Here is a 22,941-nt window from a genome sequence, read left to right on the forward strand (position 1 = left end):
TGTGCCCTCAGTCAAGAAAGCTTGTTGAATAACTATCAGGCGGCATGCATAGTGCTAGACTTTGCAGATGGCTCACTTCGTTTTGCCCTCACAACCACCTACGAGATGGACGTCATCACTATACGTGGTTATGCTTTGCCTTTCAGGTTGGCACCATTCTCTTAGGCTGGCTTCTGCAAGATTTTCCGGCTGCCCATATCTCTAGGCCCAAATTAAAAAAAAGAGAATTTAATGTTTTTATTTATTTTTGAGAGAGAGAGAGAGAGAGAGAGAGTGAGCAGGTGAGGGGCAGAGAGAGAGACACAGAATCCAAAGCAGGCTCCTGGGTTTGAGCTGTCAGCACAGAGCTCAATGCGGGGCTGGAACTCACGGACCTCAAGACCCTGACCTGAGCCGAAGTAGGTTGCTCAACCGACTGAGCCGCCCAGGCGCCCCATCAAATTTTTTATAAAAAGGGAAGAAAGAGGCTGCCTTGACCTGGTTAGAAAGCCCTGGTGAAGAATCTGGTTAGGTTTGCCTTGGTTCAGGGGCCTAGCTCTTCCTGAATTAATTCAGTCAGGCAAGCAGAATCTCAGGCAAACGTATCAGTTTCCATTCAGATCGATTATTTAGAACAATATCTGAAAATAGGGAGGCTGCTGTTTCTGTCAGGAGGAGGTTGTGGGATACAAAATGATATATGTTCATGACAGAGCCAGATACTTCATTATCTACTAGATACCCAACTAAAAGCACCTCTGAAACTGTGGTCAGCCTCCTACTCTGACTTGCTGGGTGACATCATCATCTGTGCAGTGCTTCTCGAGCCCAAGGCTTAGGACTCACTGTGGATGCCCCTTCTTCCTCATGTTTCATATGAGACTGCAGACCCCATCCTGCTATCCCATTTCTAAAATGCTGCCTGGTTTTCATTTGCTTTCCTTCACCCCCACTGAGAATATAACAACTCCATCCTTCCATCTCAAGACACAAGCCACAGCTCCTAACTAGCCTCTTTCTCTCCATTTTCCCTCTCTGTGTCAGTCAGGGTCAGCTAGAAAACAGAAACTACTCTAAGTTTGCCCCTAGCTTATTTAAACAGAAGGAATGAAAGTGAGGACCTACCTCCAGTGGTAAAGATTGTGCGTTTGCCTTAGAGCATGCTTTTCCCCATTTTTCTAGAGGCTCTCATTATGTGGGGAGATGGCTAGATAGGGTACAGATGCAACAGAACACAAAGAATCCCAGTAATGGGTGGTTATTCCTCTTTGGGCTGCTCGGCCTCCTTTTAACTTCCTTCTGTGGGGCCTGCTAAAATCTACACGATGTTGGACTCTGATGGTTTAGCTGCAGTGCTCACTAAGCTTCCAGGATTTCTCCAACAATGATGCACAAGGGGTGTGTCTTTGCAGTGCTGTGCATAGATTCTGTATGGTATCTAGAAGAATCTGTCTTCCCCCAGGACGCCTGGGTGGCTCGGTTGGTTAAGTGTCCAGCTCTTGGTTTCAGCTCAGGTAATGATCTCACAGTTCATGAGTTTGAGCCTAGCATCGAACTCTGCTGACAGTGCAGAGCCTGCTTGGGATTCTCTCTCTCTCATTCTCTCTGCACCTCCCCCCCCCCCCCCCGCCCCAATAAATAAATTAAAAAAAAAAACAAGAAATTATTTCGCCCAAAAGGGAGATTAAGGGCCTCTTCCATTGAGACTGAGTACACTGATGATATAGGCGGAGTGCAACATACACAGGAAATAAAGACCCAGAACCCAAAGTCATGGAGATAGGGAGTAGCTACCTTCTGCAGAGTGTTGGCAACAGCTAAACACTAAAGAGCTCAACTGGTAATAGATCCTACATCTTAGGACTCTACTTGGAGTGTGCCTATTAGCAAAGCCTACTTACAAGGAAGGGTTCAAGGGAACAATGGCTTAGACAGTCTTCATAGACTTTACAGTGGCTGTTTTTATTAGGGCATAGCAAGCCCTTGTTTACATATCATCTATGGCTGCTTTGGAGCTACAAGGGCAGAGGTGAGTAGTTGCAACACAGTTTAGCCCACAAAGCTGAAGCTATTTATCTGGCCCATCATAAAAAAAGTTGGCCAACCTTTGATCTAAGTGAGACATCATAGAGAATTAGACCAGGCAACTCAGGCATATCTGGATGTCTCCACTTTTCCAGAGCATGTGAATTAAAATGATAATCTATTGATTTCTTATTGTTTTCTTTTTTCTTTTCTTTCTTTTTTTTGTCTTCCACTAAATTGTGAACATCTTGAGAGTAGACATTTTTTCTTCAGTTAACTTTGTCTTTCGGTACTTAGCACACTATACTTGCTTAGTAAACGTTTGTTGGATAAATAGATGTATGTCAATTTCTATGGGTGTAACACTCACATATAGATATACAGAAAGCATCTGCTGCCTTTGCCTGCTGACCCCTATTCCTCACTGCCAGGAACCATGTGATTTGGTTGAAGCTGAATCTTTTACCCCCACTCTAGGGTTGGGAATGTGATCCAGGCCTGTCCAACAACATGGATGAAGCTAGAGTGTATTACACTTAGCAAAATAAATCAGTCAGAGAAAGACAAATACCATATGATTTCACTCATATGTGGAATTTAAGAAACACAGCAGATAAACATAGGGGAAGGGAAGGAAAAATAAGATAAGAACAGGAGGGAGGCAAAGCATAAGAGACTCTTAAATACAGAGAATAAATTGAGGGAGGCAAACCATAAGAGACTCTTAAATACACAGAATAAATTGAGGATTGCTACATGGGAAGTTGGGGGGGAGGGGAAAATGGGTGATGAGCATTAAGGAGGGCACTTATTAGGATGAGCAATGGGTATTATATGCAAGTGTTGAATCACAGAATTCTATTCCTGAAGCCAGTACTACACTCTATGTTAGCTAACTTGAAGTTAAATAAATACAATGGTTTTCTGTCTTGGTCTTCTCAACAACCTGTGCTGAGGATATTGTAGGATCCACTTTTTTTTTTTTCTAAACATGGGAGAACTGAGAGTTCCTGGTAATTACGTAACTTGTGGAGGATCAGTGGCTACCAAGTGGTAGTGTGAGGTTTCAGTCCAGGTCATCCTTGACCATTTCCTTATTGAGGAGGGTGTGGGAGTGATACGGGTACCCACTGTGTCTCCTTATATACACAGCTATGTAATTCTCTTTTGAGGCTGGGGGTTTATTATTTTCTCAACTCGTCCTTTTAGCATATTTTAAAAGTTCTGGATTAAAAAAAAACCCTTCTAGGAATAGCTCTATAATTAATTCCTGGACTATGCAGACCCTGCTTTTCTATTAAAGACAGAATTGTGTCTGCAGCATCAAAACTTGATAATTACCCTTACTTTCTCCTGAATGTGGCTTTAAAATGTCTTCTGTCTGGCACACCAGGGTGCGTCAGTCAGTTAAGTGTCCAACTCTTGATATCGGCTCGGGTCATGATCTCATGGTTTGTGAGATTGAGCCCTACGTCAGACTCATGCTGATAGCACAGAGACTTTGGTATTCTCTCTCCCTGTTTCTCTGCCCCTCTCACACTCATGTGCTTTTTTTTCTCTCTCAAAATAGATAAAAACTTTAAAAAATTCTGTCTTATCATGCAATGTGCTCAAATTAAAATAGCTACAATTTATTGAGCAGCTATTTTGTGTCAAGCTCTATTCCAAATCTTTGTATACATTTACTCATTTAATCCTTATAAAAATCTTAAGATACAGATATTACTGTTATCACCATTATTTTTAGATGGGAAGTAGAGGCATAGAGTAGCTGTTGCCCAGAATCACAGACCATAGAGCTTGGATTTGGATTCAGGTGTTTTGTTACAGAGTTCAGTGTTTAATCGCATGCAATTCTGCCTGTGATTGTCTGACTTCTGGGTTGGGGGACAGGAGAGAGAATGAAAGGGGCAGGAAAATGTTATTCACCAGCACTCTGCAGAAGATGCCACATATGTTGTCTCACTTTATTCTTCTAAGCACATGTTGCCCCCACACTCTAACTTCCAAGGAAAGCTAAGGCATCTTCCCTCTGATCTCTCACTTCTCTTCTAAGAGGGTACACCTCTGATACAGTCCAAGAACACAGCAGAGCTCATTTAAGAGGGAGTGTGGAGTTTAGTGGGAGGGGCAAAGGGAATATAAATGAACTAAGTCTTGAGAAAAGGGGAAATGCTCTGTCTTAGATAGTCCTTCCTTGAGGCCAGTGTTAGGAGCCCTTCAGGAAATAGTGTTTAACCAAAGAGAATTTAATAATAGAATTGAATAGAAGTGTGGGCAGGGTTAAATGAACCAGCAAATAATGTTGATGCACTCAGGGGTAGCATCAGTGGAAGCCACTGCTTTCCTTAGGCCTTCAAATGAAAAGGGAGGAAGATGTTACTGGAGCCCAGGAAGTAGGGGCACCTGGCAGGAGTTACAGCCTTAGGGACACAGACACTGCCAGAACTTCACAGCTGAAACACAGAGAAAGTAAAGAGGAAACACCCTTCTCTATTTCCTCTTGCTTTGGATCTTCTGTTGTAGCAACCATTCACACACAGAGAGTTGGGACACCAAGGCTTTTCTTTCCAGGAAGCAGCTTTATTCATACCAGCATGGGCTCAGCGGGCTAAGACCCAAAAGGCTGAGCCCTGAGCACAGCAGGGGGTTGCCTTTTCTACAATTTTTGCTCCTTTGTCTTCCATATATGGTAACATACAGTCTGAATGGACAGTCATGTTACAGAGTCGTGAGGAAGGTCGCACACATGCACATAGCCAGGTTGCCTTCCCTTGTCTTGAGGTTTTCACCACATTCCTTCAGGAGGGGCTCTACCACACTGTCAATACCTCTCACTGACCAAACGTAACTAACTGGAAGCTTAAGGGTAGGGAGCTCCGAGATGCTGTCCTTGTGGGTCAGCCTCCTGGCAGAAGAATGGCAGATTGTGGATTTGTGTAAGTGTGAATGGCCAGTGGAGAATAACCAGCACACGGCTGGGGCCATAGCATGAGCTTAAGTCTGCCTCCAAGTGGGAGATTCTCTTTGTTCTTCCCCTCTCTTGGAGCACAAACAGATCATAGGAAGAGGAACTGACATGCTTAGGTGATCAGCTCTATGCTTTAGGGATAAGTGCTCTCTCTTTTGGGGTTGAACATGAACTTGGTAAGGTTCTTCCCACTGTGGAAATGATAAGACCTAGAGGTCTAAGATTGGGATGTGGTCAAGGAATGGTTATCTCCCTAAATTCCTGTCTGGCTCTTAAGATGAAAGGGCAAAAGAGTGTTTTCAGGCTATTTTATATGGACAAACAAAGTGGACTCTGGGGCTGAAGTCTTGGTTAGTAGTGGACAGTATGTTTTCCTAGAAGGTTGTCTATTTACCTAGGAACAGGACAGAGGGAGCATGATGGATAAGGTGGATTAGAACTCAACATCCAGAGGAGAGGTGGGTGGGGAATGGGTGAAATAGGTGAAGGGGATTAAGAGGTATAAACTTCCAGTTGTAAAATAAACAGTCATGGAGATGAAAAGCTACAACATAGGGAATATAGTAAAACAAACAAACAAAAAACCCAACATGCATTCTACCCTCCGTCTAACGTGCTTTCTCGTCCTGCAGCATTTCGAAAGGTATCCTTTGAGACTCCTTTCCCAGACTCCTTTGCTGTGGGGGTTCTAGATGTCTTTGGAGTTCAGCCCATCAGGATTGGCTTGTATGAGATTTAGAAGCGAGGGAGGCCTTGCTTCTACTATTTCTTATGAAAACCATGGCTGCAAAGACTTTTTTTTCTTTTTCTTTTTTTTCTGAAGCAGCATGCGCAGAGACTTCACTGTCCGTCAGCCAGCTTCATGGTTATTAAGATGCAGGATGTCTGGCAGTGATGCAAATGGTGCAGATTGTAATAGGAACCTCGTGGCTCTGCAGCTAGCTGTGGTGGAGATAGCCTCCTCGTGACAGCAGTATCACAGTGGCTTCCTGACCATGACCCTGAGAGTGGATTTGGAGCCAGGGGGCTTCCAGATGGTACAAGAGGCAGCAGCTCTCTCAGGGCCTGTGGCATGGTTTGGAGAGTTTATTCCTAAAAATTCAACTTTGAGCTTGCCCTTAGCGCTCAATAACCCTCTTAGACATTTGATCACTGTAATAAATTCCATGTCTGCCTCACTTAGCTATGGTGGATTTTTTCCTCTGAAGCTGAACCTTAAACAAAATAGGTGGCCCTAGTGATAATAATACTAGCTAACATTAAATGAATGCTTACTATGTGAGTATTCTAAGCACTTTACATGAATTATTTTATTCATTCAATTCTCTTGTCAATCCTATGGGCTAGGTGTGATATTGATCCTCATTTTATGGGTGAGAAATCTGAGGACTACAGAAGCTCAATAACTTGCCCCATGTTGCCAGATTTCAAGTGGTGAGAATAGGTATTCAGTGCTGTGACTGCTGTTGGTGCCTGGGCTATTGTTCGATGAGACAGGTAGGCTGAGGATTCTGGGATTCCAGCTCTCAGGAATCATCTCCTTTTTTGAAGATATAATTAATACAATCCAAAGAGGAAACAGAGGCCTAGACATATTGTGTATTTGACCCAAGGTCATGTGGATAATATGTGGCCAACCTGGGATTCAAACACGTCTCCTTAACTTCAAAATCTATGCTATTGTCCACGTGAGTCTGTTCCTGCTGCCCCCTGACAGCCCTTAAAATCTGAGAAGACAGCTCTCATATCTCAGTGACTCTTCTCTGCAAGTTAAACAACCTGAGTACTTTTAGCTGTACCTCTCTGAGCTCTCTCTCCACCTGGATCCCTCTCCCCCAGTTTGTGACTGTCCCTCTTTAAGTCTGTCATCTTGGACAGATCACAGAGCTCTCTGTGTGGTCTGACAAGCACAGAAAAGCCCCCAGCATGAAAGCTTGGGGCTTGGTCAGACTCTTTTAGTTCAGAGGAGCAAATCTCTGTCTTGCTGTCATCTTCCCCCAAATGCCTTCCCGGTGGGACCCATTCACTTTGTCTTTAAGGAGGGTGTGACATATATATTTTCACACAAATTAAGAGCTTTTTTTTTGCAAGGCCATTCTAAGCAGGCGGGTATGTTCAATTTCCTTTCCACTCCGGAGCTGGAGTGGACTTTTGAGGAGTTATTTATGGGCAGAATGCTAATTACTTAACTACAAATATGTAAATACTTTGAGAATAAATTCATCACAATATATTAGACATCACATTGTAATTAAGCTCAATTAGGTATTATTAGTGGTATTAATGTCATGTAGCTCATGCCTGTTCCTAATGAATATATTAACCCAGCCTTGCTGCCACCATCCATGTGGGTGCATTATGATGATGATGATAATAGACACATAATTAGAGCATTATTGCTTTGCTTGCAAATTGTGGGGAGAAATGTCTGTCTTTAGAATCTGAATGATTGGCCTGACTCAATATGTTAGATGTAGCCAAGGGATTGTGTAGCCTAGAAATGAGAGTTAACATCTTGGGATCCTAGTCTGTAGCTTTCAAAGAAAGAGGTTTCTGGTTTTCTTTCATGGATTAGAGTAAATTCAATAGAAATGGAGTGTGGAGCTGGAAGCCGCCGTAGGCAAAATCTCAAAGACATCAATTAAAATTGCCCAAGATCATACAAAAATAAGTGTTAGAGCCAGGATTTGAACTCCCATTTGTCTGACAATAGTTCGTAAATGAATTCAGTGTAGGGCACTGTAAAAATTTAGGGCCAGGTAGACCATGATGTAGCAAGTACTTATTCACCAAACTTTTAGCAAGTACTTTCTGTGAGCTTCTACTCTAGGCTAGGTCATTTCTCTACAAACACACTTATCCAAGGTGCTTACCACCTGCTTCTAGAGGGATGAGAGAAAGATCAGATGGGCCAACACAGAACAAAGGGAATGATGCAGTAAATCTTTTACTCATGTTTTGGGGCTGGTGTTATATAGCTAAGTTTTTAATACTGCTGGTAAGGTTGGATGTTAATTCTGACTTGGGACAAGTTGATGAAGCCAGAGAGATGGCTGCGGATGGAAAGAACCTTGCAGGGGAGTTAGATGTGTCCAACTGTGAAATTCTTTGGCAAAATATTACTTGAATGTCAAAAGTAGAAGATGTCTTAGAGGTCTTCCACTGGCTTCATTTTACTGCTGAAATAACTTACCCAGGGTCTCAGCTGGGGTCCAGATAGTGAAACCATTCTAAGAGTGTCTTTCAATACAAGGAACAGTTACATGGGAAAGAATCCTGAAGCCAAATGGAATAGACAGGCAACCTAGAGATTATTAAAAGCAGGTAGCTGCTACTTAGGGTTGGAGAGCCAACAAGGGGAGGTGGAGTTATCAGAGGTCAGAAGCCAGACCCATCTGGAAGGAGCTAGAATGTTAGGGCTCTAGGAACCTTGAGAATTCCTGGCACCCAGGGAAATGTGGAGTTACGGTGGATACACAGCATCTGCAAAGTATAGCAGCACCTGAGGCAGAATGACAGAAGAAGAAATACCCTGGCTTTTCTCTCTTTCCCACCTTCCTGTCTTCTCTGAGAGAATCTTGATGGCTACACCTACTGGGAAGCCAGTAGTTAAAGGAGATTGAAAAATGTAATTCTAGACATACAGAAAGGGGCAGAGAAAGGACCAGGGAGGGAATCTGAAAGGAAAAGGGCAGAACCAGGAATGGAATCCAGGGTTTCTGACTTCCAATATGGTGTGTTTCACAGTGAAATGAAAGTGTGGTTTACTTATGAGAGATTCTTATCAAAGGAGAGGCAAATAATGGTGGTGATGACCTTAGAAATATTTGCATATTTCTCATGATATTTTATAAGTTTTCCAAGGCCTTTCTCGTGAAATATTTCATCTAATCCTCATAAATTTTGTGAGATGGACAATATTAGTCCTCTTTTATAGATGGAGAAATAGAAGCTAAAAGAGACTAAGTCTTGTAGTTTCATACCTGATAACTAGCAGACCAGAACTTGACCCCAGATAGATCTTACTCCAAACCCGATTAGCTCATGGAAAGGTTGGAGGAGATGCTGAAATCCAAGGGCTCCTGGATTTGCATAAGCATAGGGAAGTAGAGCTAGTGAAGACTAAAGCACACTGCCTGCTGTTCTTCCAAAGGAAGCTCTCTGCATGGCTGACGTGCTCCTCTGCTTTATATGGGGCCACTAGGGCACTCTAAGAACTCACCATAACCCCGGTATCCACAATTCACTGCAATTTTCAAAGGATGTTCACAAAGAATTACATTTAATTTTTCCAGCCACCCCTAGAGGTAGTGAAGTTGGGGACAAATGGTAAGACAGAGTCACAGAAAGACTAAATGACTTAACTTGGAGCTCATCACTTACCGCCCTCTGGTGCAACTTACACGTTAGCCAAACTTTTTTCTACTCTCCAAATAGCTAATGGCCATCATGACTTTGCATTTACTGTTTCCTCTGCCTGGAATGATCTCATTCCTCAAAGAACTCTGCCAGGTTGAATTAGTTGGTTCCTCCTGTAGCTCCTGCAATAATTCGCTCTTGCCTCTGTTGTATTGCTGTGTAATGATTATTTGCTCACTTATCCATTTCTAGTAGACTCTAGTAGATTATAAGCTCCTGGGTGACAAAGATTAGGCCTTAATCACCTCTGCTTCCCTACATTGTGCTGAATAAATGCATGCATGCATGCATGCATGCATAACTGAGACTCAAACCCGGTTCTCCTGGGTCCTTCTTGCCACTGGTCTGTCTACCAAAGCAGCACTTTTGCAAGCAGAGGAGGAAGCTGCTGACCAAGGAATGTAATCGGGGCTGATATAATGGGTTTGTATAAAGCTCTAAGCCATCTTTTGCTTGTTTTTAACAGGAGAGTTCATGCAAAGAATTAGATTCTCTTCCTGAGACTTTAGTTTTGCGAAATTAGCAACTCCTGATCAATTAGACTAAAGGGCTTTCTCTGAACATGCCAGCTCTTGATTTTTTATTCTGCAGCAAAGCAAAGAGAGGGTAAGAGAGCAAGGAAGTGGCAGAGGGTCTCAGGCACACAAGAGAGAGCGGCAGAATTGCAGTGCCCTGTGGGGGCTGAGGGTAAGATGAAAGAGTGGGGTGCAGCAGGAATGGAGTCCTCCCCTGCCTTCAGGGTACAGAGCCGGGTTATTTCCCCACATGAGGTCCATCCCCAAGACAAGCAAGAGCTGAAGCAATTGTGACAATTTCACATTGGGGTGGGGGTGGGGGCGGAATCCAGCATGTACACTCTTCTCCCATTTTCTAGTTGAGGGAATGGAGGCCTAAAGAGACAGAGTAACTCCTTCAGGGCACCAGTAACCCAGTATCAGAGCAGAGGCTCTCCCATTTACCTCTCAAGTGTTTACCTGCACATAGGCCTCTGTGCTCAGTGGCATCTGTGGTCCTTGCCTGCCCAGGATTCATTTTCTTTCCTCTCACAGCGGCACCCTGATCTCTTCTGGGAGACTGATCCTTCTGTCTGCATTAAGTACCAGCTTAGTGGGTCTGTCAGTAAAAGTACTCTTCCATCCCCCACTCACCTCCAGCCAAGGTGCTGGCAAGTGAGTCATACTTGGGTAACTGGATTCCCTTAACCTGGAATTCGGGGTGTTGCAATACGGGAGTTGGAAATAAGTAGAGACATGCATTCAGGAGGCAGGGACCACCTTTGCATCCTACTCCCGAGGTCTGCCCTAGGTCCTTTCCTAGGCCTGCTGCTTCAGCTTCTCTGTAGAGACTGTGAGTATTCTCTTATCCTTCTTTATTTGACTACTATAACCAGGGCTGATTTCTATTGATTGTGACCAAAGGATCCTAAATGGTCCATTTTCCCAACCAGTATCCTTGAGAGCAGTCAGAAGGCAAGGCAAGGGAGGAGGATGACCCTCCTGTGTGTGGCCCTTTCTCAATGTTGTCCAATAGACATATCATGTGAGCTAATAGGACACTCAGACTTTTCTAGTAGCCACATTAATAAAGTACAAAGAAACAGATGAAATTTATTTTAAAAATAATAATAATTATTATTATTATTATCATTATTATTATTTTAATGTTTATTTATTTTTGAAAGAGACAGAGACAGAATGCGAGTGGGTTGGGGGCAGAGAGAGAAAGGGAGACACAGAATCCAAGGCAGGCGCCAGGCTCTGAACTGTCAGCACAGAGCCCGACACAGGGCTTGAACTCATGGGCTGTGAGATAATGACCTGAGCCGAAGTCGGACGCTCAACCGACTGAGCCACCCAGGCAACCCAAAAATAAATTTTATTTAATCCAATACAACCAAAAGATTATCTTTTGAATGTGTTACCAGGATAAAAATTGAAAAACTCTATATTCTTTTTTTACACTAAGTCTTTGAAATCTTGCCTGTATTTTATACTTTTACATTTCAATTTGGATGCTAATTTTTCATCAGAAACATTTGATCTGTATTAAGATTTCATAAAATAGACAGCTGAAAAAAAAGTGAATTCACACAGCCACATTGTGAATACTTGGAAGTTTTCCAATAACTGAATTGAGTATTAGCTTTCAAATTTAAATTGAATTTAACTAAAATTAAAGATTTACTTCCTCAGCCACATTAGCCACATTTCAAGTGCTCATAGCCACCTATAGTTAGTACTGGACAGCATAGTCCTTTACAGTTAATACACCCTTATCTCATCCAATATCTTATTAAAGCCCCCCCCCCCCCCCAGCTGTGAAGGAAGAATTGTTACTATTATTAACACTATCATCATCATCAGTAGCATATCATACCCATTTTCCAGATGGGAAAATGAAGATTCAAAGAGATTAAATAAACTGTCTAGGGTTATAGAGCCAGGAAGAGCTGGGTTCAGGTCTTGAACCCAGGTCTATGAGGCTAGCAGTGCCAGGCCAGGGTCTCTTGGGTCATTTACGTAGGGATAGCCTAAAAATGGAGTACAACTAGCAATGAACCATGGGAATCTACCCCAAAACCAAGAGTACACTTTATACACTGTATGTTAGCCAATTTGACAGTAAATTATATTAAAAAAATAAAGTTGGTGATATCCAACCACTGTTTACCTCAAAAAAAAAAAAAAAAAAGAAAGAAAGAAAAAGAAAAGAAAAGAAATGGAGTAAAACTGAGGTTGACACCAATATGCTGTGTGACCTGGGACATGCTGCTTGTCTTCTCTGAGATGCCATTTCCCTATCTGTGAAATAAGTGTGGGACTGTCTCCTCTCTGACTCCTTGCAGCTTTATCATTCTACTTCTCTCTGATGGCATGCAAATAGAAAATAGAAACTATTGTTTATTTTTTTTAACTTTAAAAAAATGTTGTATTTATTTTTGAGAGAGAGCAAGCAGGGGAGGGGCAGAAAGAGAGAGTCGGGGACAGAAGATCTGAAACAGGCTCTGTGCTGACAAGCAGGGAGCCTGATGTGGGGCTCGAATCATGGCCTGAGCTGAAAAGTCTGACACTCAACTGACGGAACCACCCAGGTGCCCCGAAGCTGTTGTTTATTGTAACGTGGTATATGCCACCCACAGTTCTAAGCATTTACTTACATTGCTTCATTTGGTCCTCACAATAGCACTATGAGGAGGAGTCTAATTATGTCCCTATTTAATAGACTAGGAAGCCAAGCGACTTGCCCAAATTCAACCAGCACTTGGTGGCAGAGTTGAGATTTGAACTCACGCTATCTGGCTGCAGTGGCAGGTGCTTTATCATCCAGCAACATGGCCTGTGTAATGGAGACTCAATGAGGGTAGGGGTTCTGTTTCATTCACTGCTGGAATCCTAGTGCCTGGCATGTAGTTAGTACTCAAGTAACAATTGTTGGATGAATGAACGAATAGGTGGGGAGGAAGAGAGAGCCCATTGTTGTGTGAATTAGTTCTTGGACTTTTGGGCCTGGAGTATTTTACAAGTGCAAGTAGGTATTTGGTATTCTAAATAAACAAAGTCTTAGACACATTCATCTTTTCAGATGAACTGGAGATGCGTTTTCTGTAGCTGCTTCATTCATTTTTGTCTTTTCTCTTGCATGTGCATGTACCCCTGGGGCAGCCAGTGACTATGAGAAAGCCCCGTGGAGCCCACACTTAAGTGGAAAATAGATTTGTTTTCTTTTACGAGGACCTACATAAGGAAAATCATAAAGGTTGTGATGCTAAATGTTACAATCCACACAACCTAGAGACAAAATTTGCACTCAAATTATTTCTGATATTAACATTTAAAAATTTTCTGATACCCCTTCCCTGTAGCCTAGTTCTTTGGCTATAAATAGGTAAATATTTTACCATATTATGGAACAATGCTACACTTGGAGTTGAAAGGCCTCTTTTCTTTCCTAGACTTTCATATACTTGCTGTGTGAGCTGGAGCAATTTTCTTCACTTCTTTGGTGCTCTTTTTTCCCTCATTTTTAAAAGGAAAGGAAGGTCTAAAAGGTTTTTCAATTTGTGACTCTCCATAATTCTGTGGAATTATAGCTAGTCATAGAAATAAGATCTTGCTGCTTGCATACAATTCTTTAAATATGTTTCTCATCCATCCATCCATCTATTATTCATTCATCCACTTATTTAAGAAACGTAGAACATTACTGTATGCCAGGCATCATTCTAGGCATTGGGGATATAGAAATAAAAACAAAACACAATCATTGCCCTTAAGTGCTCCTAGTTTTGATGGGGAGACTGAGAAGAAAATAGACAATTATGACACAGTGGGGTGAGTTTTCTGCTAGAAGCTGAAGAAGCACTTATCAGTGGTAACCAACCCAGTTTGGGGGTCAGGGGAGTCTTTTAGGGGATGATGCCATGTGAGCTGTTCCTGAAGGATGAGTATGAGTTAGAGAAAATGTGGAAGGAAAACATTTCAGGCAGAGGATAATATGCACCAACATGGAGAGAAATGAGAGATTCCAGAATCTGCATGGATAGTTCAGAATGGCTGAAGCAAGGGAATATGGGAGATGAGGTTAGGATAAGGAGCACAGGCCAGATTGCCAAGGTTAATGTGCTGAGCAAAGGTGCTTGCACTCAGTGATGAGCAGCCACTGAAAAGTTTTAAGCAAGGAAATGACATGGTAAGATTTGCATTCTGGGATGATTCCCTCAGCTATAGTGTGGAGGATGACCCACAGGGCATCTTGGAAGGCCAAAGGACCAGTTGGAAAGTTACAGAAATATAGTAGAGGAGAGATGACAGTGTCTGAAGGAGGAAAGAAGCAGTGGAGTTGGAGTGGATGGGGCAGCTCTGAGAGATAAGGTCTTCAGGATGTGGGGATGAGGGCTTGAGAGCACCAAGTTAAGGCATGGACCATGGGTGGACAACGCATTTTCCAGGAAGATGGAAACGTGATGTAGAGGTTTTACGATTCCATAATGTCAAGAGACAGGTTCTTAGCAGCTCTGACTGTTCTGTTTGGGGGGTGTTTCCATTCCATTTAGCTCCAGAATATGTTCTATATTAAATACTGTCAGTGTAATTACAGAATGCGATACACTGTAATTATGCTCTATAATTACATTTTCTTCCATTAGCAGCATGGCATTCCCGCTCGATGTAGGCCCCCCAGCACCCTGGACTGTCAGCATGGCCAGTACTGCAGGGGCCACCTGGAGCAGATACAGAATTCCCTTTCTTAGCCTTTGTCAAGTGATATAGTGGGACTCATAGGGAGGCAGTGCAGCGTAATGGTTAAGAATATGGGCTTTGGAAGCAGGCTGCCCAGGTTTGAATGACAGTATTAGCTTTGGGGCTCAGGCAAGTTATTAATGTTTCTATGCCTCAGTTTCTCTGTTTTTAGAAAGGAGAGAATAGATTCTGTGTCACAGAATTATTTTTAAGAATAAATGAGAAATGGATGATAATTACTTCTCATGATTCTTGTCAAATTAAAGCCCTTAATAAAATATTATATTGATAGGAAGTAATGACAAAAGGGGACTCTGCTCATCCTCAGAATCCTGGAGTAATATCTTGCCTCTATTGACATGGGGGAGATTTTTTAAAAGTGTATTTATTTTTGAGTGAGGGTGGGGACAGAGAGAGAAGGGGAGAGAGAGGATCCCAAGCAGGCTTCAGGCTCTCAGCACAGAGCCCAATGCAGGGCTCAAAGTCCCAAACCACGAGAGCATGCCCTGAGCCAAAATCAAGAGTTGAATGCTTAACCGACTGAGCCAACCATGTGCCCTAATATGGGGTAGATTTTAATATGCCAAGTGCTAAGCTATCAGGAAATGATGGTTTCACATCATAGAATCATAAAATGTTCCTAAAACTCACCTAGTCCTCTCCTCTCTGACCTTATTTTGTAAATGAGTAAACAGAAAAGGTAATCAACTTGTCACATAAATCATTAGTCTCAGACATGTCTTGAACTCAGAATCCTGGACACCTTACTCCTTGACTGAAGTTTTAACTTACTTAAATTGTCTCTACATTTTACAAAGCATACAGCATGCATTCTTTTTTTGAAAACCTTTGAATAGCATTTACCATTTTATTATTTTTAAGACTTTCTTTTATTTTTTTTTTTTAGAAATATTTGAGGTTTATGGAGCACCTGGGTGGCTCAGTCGGTTAAGCGTCTGACTTCTGCTCAGGTCACGATCTCGCAGTTCGTGAGATGGAGCCCTGCGTCGAGCCCTGTGCTGACAGCTCAGAGCCTGGAGCCTGCTTCAGATTCTGTGTCTCCCTCTCCCTCTGAACCTCCCCTGCTCACGCTCTGTCTCTCTCTGTCTCTCAATAATAAATAAACGTTAAAAAAATAAAAAAAAGAAATATTTGAGATTTACAACAAAATTGAGAGAAAGGCAAAGAGATTTCCCATATTATCCCTGCCCCCATACATGTGTAGCCTCCTCAATTGTCAACATTACTCACCAGAATGGTACATTTTTTACCAGGGATGAACCTACATTGACACATCACCCCAAGTCCGTAATTTATCTTAGGGTTCACTCTTGGTGTTATACATTTATGGGTTTGGACAAATGGCTAATGACATATATCCATCATTATAATACCATGCAGAGAATTTCCACTGCCCTGAAAATCCTCTCCACTCCCCACACCCTTGGTTTGGAATCACTGGTCTTTTTATGGTCTTCATAGTTTTGCCTTTTTCAGAATGTCATATGGCTGGAATCATCCAGTATGTAGACGTTTCCAATTGGCTTTTTTCACTTAGTAATAGGCATTTAAGTTTCCTCCATGTCTTTTCATGGCTTGATAATTCATTTATTTTTAGCACTAAATAATATTCCATTGTCTGGATGGATCACAGTTTATTCACCTACTGAAGGACATCTTGGTTGCTTCCATGTTTTGGTAATTAAGAATATGTAACATGCATTCTTTTAGTCCATCCTGAAATGACTTTAAAAATATTATCTCTATATATGAAGTAAAGGGGTATAGAAACTGAGACTGGAGGAGATAAGTGGCTTTTCCAAGGATACCCATTTAGGAAATATTGGACCTGGAGTTTGAATCGCCATGTCCAATGCTTCTCATTCACATTTCTCTTCCTTTTCTCCATAAACATTTACTGAACATCTGCCCTCTAGCGGATACTATACTACTCACCATGGGGATACAAGGCTGCTTGTCTACAGATGCTAAACTGGATATATGTACCATTTCTAGCAGGGAAGGTAGATGTGATAAAGGTCAATTGGCTACTGTAAACCTGGGTGTCTGTGACTAAAAAGAACATGGTGAGGTGGAAGGGAGGATGGGCATTGTTTCTGGATGAGATAATCATGGAAAAGTTGGTAACTGTGCTAAGCTATGACAGGGGACAAAGGAATCAGAAAGTGCATTAGAACCTTTTTGGTTTCAAGTGGCAAAAATCTAATTCAAGGAGTTTAAGAAAAAGAGAACAGATTTGGAAGTCCAGCAACTGCTGGTTCTAGGCAGGTCTCCATCCAGGGGCTCAGATATTATCTTGCCTCTCTCTCTATTGCCATCTCATGGCTCTGCTTTTCCCTCCTTGGCATTATTCATCAGGATGATTCCTTTTGAAGGGCAGGCAAGATGGTCCAGCAGCACCAAACTCATGTTCTCTCAGTTAAGCAACACCCAGGGGTTAGCAGTTCCAGTGGAAAATTCAAGGGAGGACTCTGGATAGTTTGTCTTGGGTTATTGTCCATTTCTGAAGTCAGCACTATGGCCAGTGAGTGGGCCATTTTGTGGGACACAGCCCAGAAGTGGTGTTAGATTAAGGTAAGCCACCTGAATCACATGGAATGGTGCCCCATAAAAAAGAGGGATTTGGGGGGTGCCTGGGTGGCTCAGTCAGTTAAGCATCCAACTTCAGCTCAGGTCATGATCTCACAGTTTGTGAGTTTGAGCCCTGTGTTGGGCTTTGTGCTGACAGTTCAGAGCCTGGAGCCTGCTTTGGATTCTGTATGTCCCTCTCTCTCTGCCCTTCCCCCACTCATATTGTCCCTCTCTGTCTCTCAAAAAATGAATAAATGTTAAAAAATTAAAAAAAAAACCAGAAAGAGGGATTCTGTAAGCAACAGATGATGTGAAGGGGGCCTAAGAAAATCCAAATCCCTGAATGCCCACTATAGGAAACACTCCAGGAAAGGGAAAGAGCATAAGCAAAGGCCTAGATGTGGCAAGACACAATTCTTTTTGATAGACATGTACAAAACTGAGAGATAAATTTACAAAAGTAAGTTGGGGCCACACTGCAGAAACTTTAAGTGCTGTCAGGGATCCAGACATAGAGAGGATTTTCCCATGATCAAGCTCTCCAAAAAGGAAATGGTCAGCTCACATCCCTGCCTTGCCCCCTCTGTTCCAGATATGCTGAATTCTTATAATTCTTTGAACACTCCATGCTTTCTATTCATTCCAGGACAGTGTCTGCATTTCCATTTCCTCTTCCTGAAAGTTTTTTCTTCTTTGACTGGACAACTCCTGCTTGGCTATAGTGTCTCACTTACAGGTCATTGCCTTCAGGAAGCCTTCCCTGGCCACCACCCCCAATGGATCAGATGTTCCCACAGCTTTCTGTACACATACTTCATTGTGGATGCCTGGTTACTTATCTATGTTGCTGGCTCCCATGTATTCAGTGCTTACAATGTGCCAGGTTGATAGTATTCTTATCCTTATTTTACATACAGGGAAATTGAGCCAAAGAGAGGTTAAGTAATTGCCCAAGTTATACAGAGTTATATAGCAACAAAGTGATGGAGCTGGAATTTAAACCCAGGCAGTCTGCCTTCAGAATTTTTCTCTTAACCACTGATTGAGTATGTGATATTTAGGATTGTATTCCCAGAATTAATTCATGCTTGTCCAGTAAATATCTGTTGTTTATATAAAAGAAGGCAAGTAAATGAAAGAAGGAATGGAAAGGGTGATAAGATTCCCATCACTGGAGTTACTCAAGCAGAGGCCTGGGGGATATCAGTATGGTTGGTAGAGCACATTACTGTATAGTTTAGAATGTGGATTAGATGGTCGTCAAGTTTCCTTTCAACTCTAGAATTTTTTTCCTTTAGGCACAAAAGAAACTGAAGGCTTTTATACAATCAGGTGACCCAGTCACACTCAATCTTGGAGGAAATAACTTTGACAGTAGCTTGTAAGGTGGATTAAAGAAGATTGCAAATGTTTGCTTAATAGGTTTACCACCTCAGTCTCCTGCTGGCTGTGGGATTGGAAAGGAGGACAGTTCTCCCCCATTATCACTTTTTGATTCTTAGCCTATCATTTGGGAAGTTCAGCCCTTCCAACCTGGGTCCCCTTGTGAACTCAGGAATAGAAATGAGGCCACATGTTATTAGTAGGCCATCAGGTGGTGTTAGAAAGGGCCTTGGACTTGGAATCAGAAAAAGTGAGATTGAATCCTGCCTCTCTTGGGAGCCTCAGTGTCCTCATCGAGAAAATGGGACCAGGAATACCTGTTCAGCCTGTTTTCAGCCTCTTCATGAAGATGAATAAACATAAGTGATGTTAACGTGCTTCTCAGATACAAAGCACAGTATGTGTGGGGGAAGCTGCGTGCACAGGTGGGGGCAGTAATTGGCTCAGCTTCCTCCCTTCCCATCCCCCTTTCCTGGATCCGCCAAGAAGACAGTGGGGTGGGGAAGACAGAAGAAAGGGCCATATTAGAAAGAGGAAGCAATTCCCCAGAATCATAAATTCTACCTCAGGACCTTAACAGACTGTAAAATTGTTATCTGAAGACTGGAAGTGATTTATCGAAAAATAAAAACTCCCCCTCCACTGCAGAAAGCATCCTTAAAGATCTTATATATGATTTCATAAAGCTGCATGGCATCTTTTCAATTCCTTCCCAGGGCCGGGTGGGCCCAGAGCCCAGCATGCTGATGAAGTGGAGGGGCGGCTGAGGCTTAGGAAGAGAAAAATCCAATTACTCTTGCCCTGGGATAAAGGAATTCTGGGGATTTGAGATCACTGGAGCATAATTGGAATTCTAATAAAGTGAATTTTTTGGGGGGTGGGGCGGGGATGGAGTTGGTGTGTGGGGAAGTACAGGTTCCCAAGCCAGCTGTGGGAATGGTTCCAAAAGACTTTGTCATTAGACCTGTATTTTGCCGCCTGGAATTTTCCACAATTTGGATTTGCTTGTGGGCAGCTGGAGGCAAAATTAGGGAGGAAGTAAAGTTTCAAATCTCCCAGCTCCCTTGGCTGGACAGGACTCTCACTGAGGGTTGCCAAAAACCTGGTCAAAGTGAACCTGGCCTCCATGTCTGTCCTTTAAAATGGATAACCTTTAGGGGTGCCTAGGTAACTCGGATGAACGTTGAAGTCTTGATTTCAGCTCAGGTCATGATCCCAGGGTCATGGGATCGGAGCCCTGTGTCAGGCTCCATGCTGAGTGTGGAGCCTGCTTAAGATTCTCTCTCTTCCTCTGCCCCTCTTCCCCACTTGTGTGTTCTCTCTCTCTCTCTCTCTCTCAAATAAAAAAAAAAACAAAACAAAACACCCCAGACCTTTGAATGCAAGGTCTGGAAGGAACCTTAATGGTCATATAATCCCATGAGAAGAAAATGTGATCTATGGAGGACTGTCCCAAAGCCATGCATCTAAGAATAGAGTCATGAGATCTTACATCCAGAAACTTAGAAGTCATTGGTTTAATATCCCTGTATTCACAGCAATCACTACATTATCCTAGAAAAATTAATATCTAGTTTCTGTTTGGATGTGTATGCCAAAAGAGAACTCACTATTTCACGAGCTAACCCGCTACACTGTCAGACAGCCATGCTGGTTGGCAATTTCTTCCTTGTATAAAGCTGAAAATGGTCTCTCCATGACATCCAGTGAGAACAGGGATCCTGAGTTTTTTTCTTTTGAGCAGAGGTATTCTATCACCTTATACAAATCACGTCGGCTCTCTGAGGCTTAATTTTCTCGTTGGTACAAAGGAGACTGTGATGTAAATACCTCCTAGGAGTCAGTGAGAAGTCAATGGAAATTCCTAGAAAGCATGTAGCTTAAAACAGACCCGATGTGGGGCGCCTGGGTGGCGCAGTCGGTTAAGCGTCCGACTTCAGCCAGGTCACGATCTCGCGGTCCGTGAGTTCGAGCCCCGCGTCAGGCTCTGGGCTGATGGCTCGGAGCCTGGAGCCTGTTTCCGATTCTGTGTCTCCCTCTCTCTCTGCCCCTCCCCTGTTCATGCTCTGTCTCTCTCTGTCCAAAAAAATAAAAAATAAAAAAAATAAAAAATAAATAAAAAAAAAAAACAGACCCGATGCTCAACCAATGTTACTATTTTTATGATCATCTGTAGAATGCGGATAGTTACCTTCTGTGGGCATCATATGAGATACTTTATGTAAAGCACCAAGAAGATGCTTTCTCTCTTAGCATGGCCCATCTTTTCCCACCAGTGCCTTTGTGTACATCTTGGCCCCCATATTACACTGTAAGCTTCTTGAAGACACGGTTCGTGTCTAATTCTTTTCAGTGTTCCTCCCAGGGCTCGGCTTTTAGAGTGGCTTTACTGTGTGTTAAATGAATGCAGGAGGTTCATGAGTAAACCTCTTCAGTTCCAGGGGTCTGTGTCACCTCTGCATGAGGTCACACTCTACGTGGCAGACATCAGAGGCTTTGGGGGAACTGAGTCTCTGTGTGTGTCGTACAGCTCCTATAGTGACACTTCTCAAAACTCCCTTTTTTCCTTCTAAGTCCCCACTTCCTTCGTCTTTCCAAAGCCAAAATTTCTTAAATGCCCCAGTTTGAGTATTTTATATTTCTCTGCCCCCCACTTCTCATTATCATATAAATTGATAGCTTCTTTTGTTTCTTTTTTAGTTTCTCTTCTCACTGTTAACTAGATTTTCCACTTACTTATTCATTCCTTTAATAAATATTTTGACAAGCACTGCTCTGAGCACTAGAGATGGAGCAGTGAACAAGACAAAATTCCTGCTCCTCAATGGAGCTTACTTTCAGTGAAGGAGAGAGAAAGTAATTAGAAATAAGTGACTATTACAATTTAATAAAATAATGCCTATAATGATGTAATGTGATATTAACTTGGATCAGAGGCCAACCCTAGGAAGGCTTGGGTTAGGAACTATCAATTGAATTCATACCTGAATGACTAGGATTTAATCACATGAAGAGACAGGGGAAGCATATTCTAGACAGAGAAGAGCAGGAGCAAAGGTCCTGAGGTAGTGGTGAGCCTGTTAGGTCATTGGGTCTGAAACTTGAAAACGCATCAGAATTGCCTGGAGCACTTGGTAATCCACAGATTGCTAGCCCTATCTCTGGAGTTTCTGTGCAGGTAGTAGGGGTGGAAAGAGGACTGGAGAATTTGCACGTCTAACCACTTTCGGGGGCTGCTGCTGGACCAAAGACCACACTTTGAGAACCATCAGTTAGAGAGAGAGTGCATGTGCATGGAGCTGAGTGAGTGAGGAGGTGAGGAATAGGAATTGAGGACCGAGAAGCAGGTGGAGGCCAGATCATGTAGGGTTTTGTAAAACAAAGGTTTTGTGTTTTCTTTTTTTTTTTTTTTTTTTTTTGCAAGGTCTTTAGTAGGAAACTGACTTGATTTTTAAAACATTACTTTGGCTGCTCTATGGAGAATAGATTTCAGTGAACCAAGAGTAGAAACAGGGAGATATGACAGGAGGGTGCTGCAAGGTAACTAGTGGGAAACAACAGTGTCTTGCCCCAGGATGGTCACAGGCGGATATTGAAGGCACTGCTGGCTGGACGTGGAGTGGAGCAGGCTTCTCAAGCCTGGCCCTGTGGATACCCAGGACTGGGTAATCCTCTGCTGTCCTGTGTATCATTCTGTGCTTCACAATATCCCTGGCTTCTACCCACTAGATGCTGGTAGCACTGCCTCCCAGATGTGGCATCCAAAAATATTTTCAGACGTCGCCAGTATCCCTTGGGGGAAGTGGCAAAACCACAGCTGGTGGAGAACCAGTTCTTTCATTTATTTAACAAATATCTCTTGATGCTAACAAATATGTAGGTGATGGGATTGTAATAGGTGTCAGTATCTGGCTGTGAACAGAGCAGACCAAATCTCTATTGCGTTTCTAGTCGTTAGAGAAGAAGTGGGGGGGGGGGGCAGTAGAGGCCACCTGGAGGAGGTGGTGTTTGAGCCCTAGCCCTTCTCTCAGATCTGCAGCATGGAAATCTGACAAAGACAGAAGTCTCCCTGGAGGGTGGAGCCAGGGAGAAGTTGAATGTACAAAGACAACATCATGTTTAGCAGGTAGGGGATGTGGGGGAGGTGGGAGAGGACAGGAGGAAGAAAATTAACATATTAATAATTTTGTCATGCGGGCGTGAATGAATTTCTGGAGACCAGAAATATACAACAACACTAGGTCAAAATGTCACATCTTTGTTTCTCTGCCCCTAGCATACCTGCCCTGTGCCAGGCACTGTCACCGACATTCTAGATGGACCATCACATAG

This window comes from Panthera uncia (assembly GCF_023721935.1).
Source record: "Panthera uncia isolate 11264 chromosome C1 unlocalized genomic scaffold, Puncia_PCG_1.0 HiC_scaffold_4, whole genome shotgun sequence".
Taxonomy (NCBI): domain Eukaryota; kingdom Metazoa; phylum Chordata; class Mammalia; order Carnivora; family Felidae; genus Panthera; species Panthera uncia.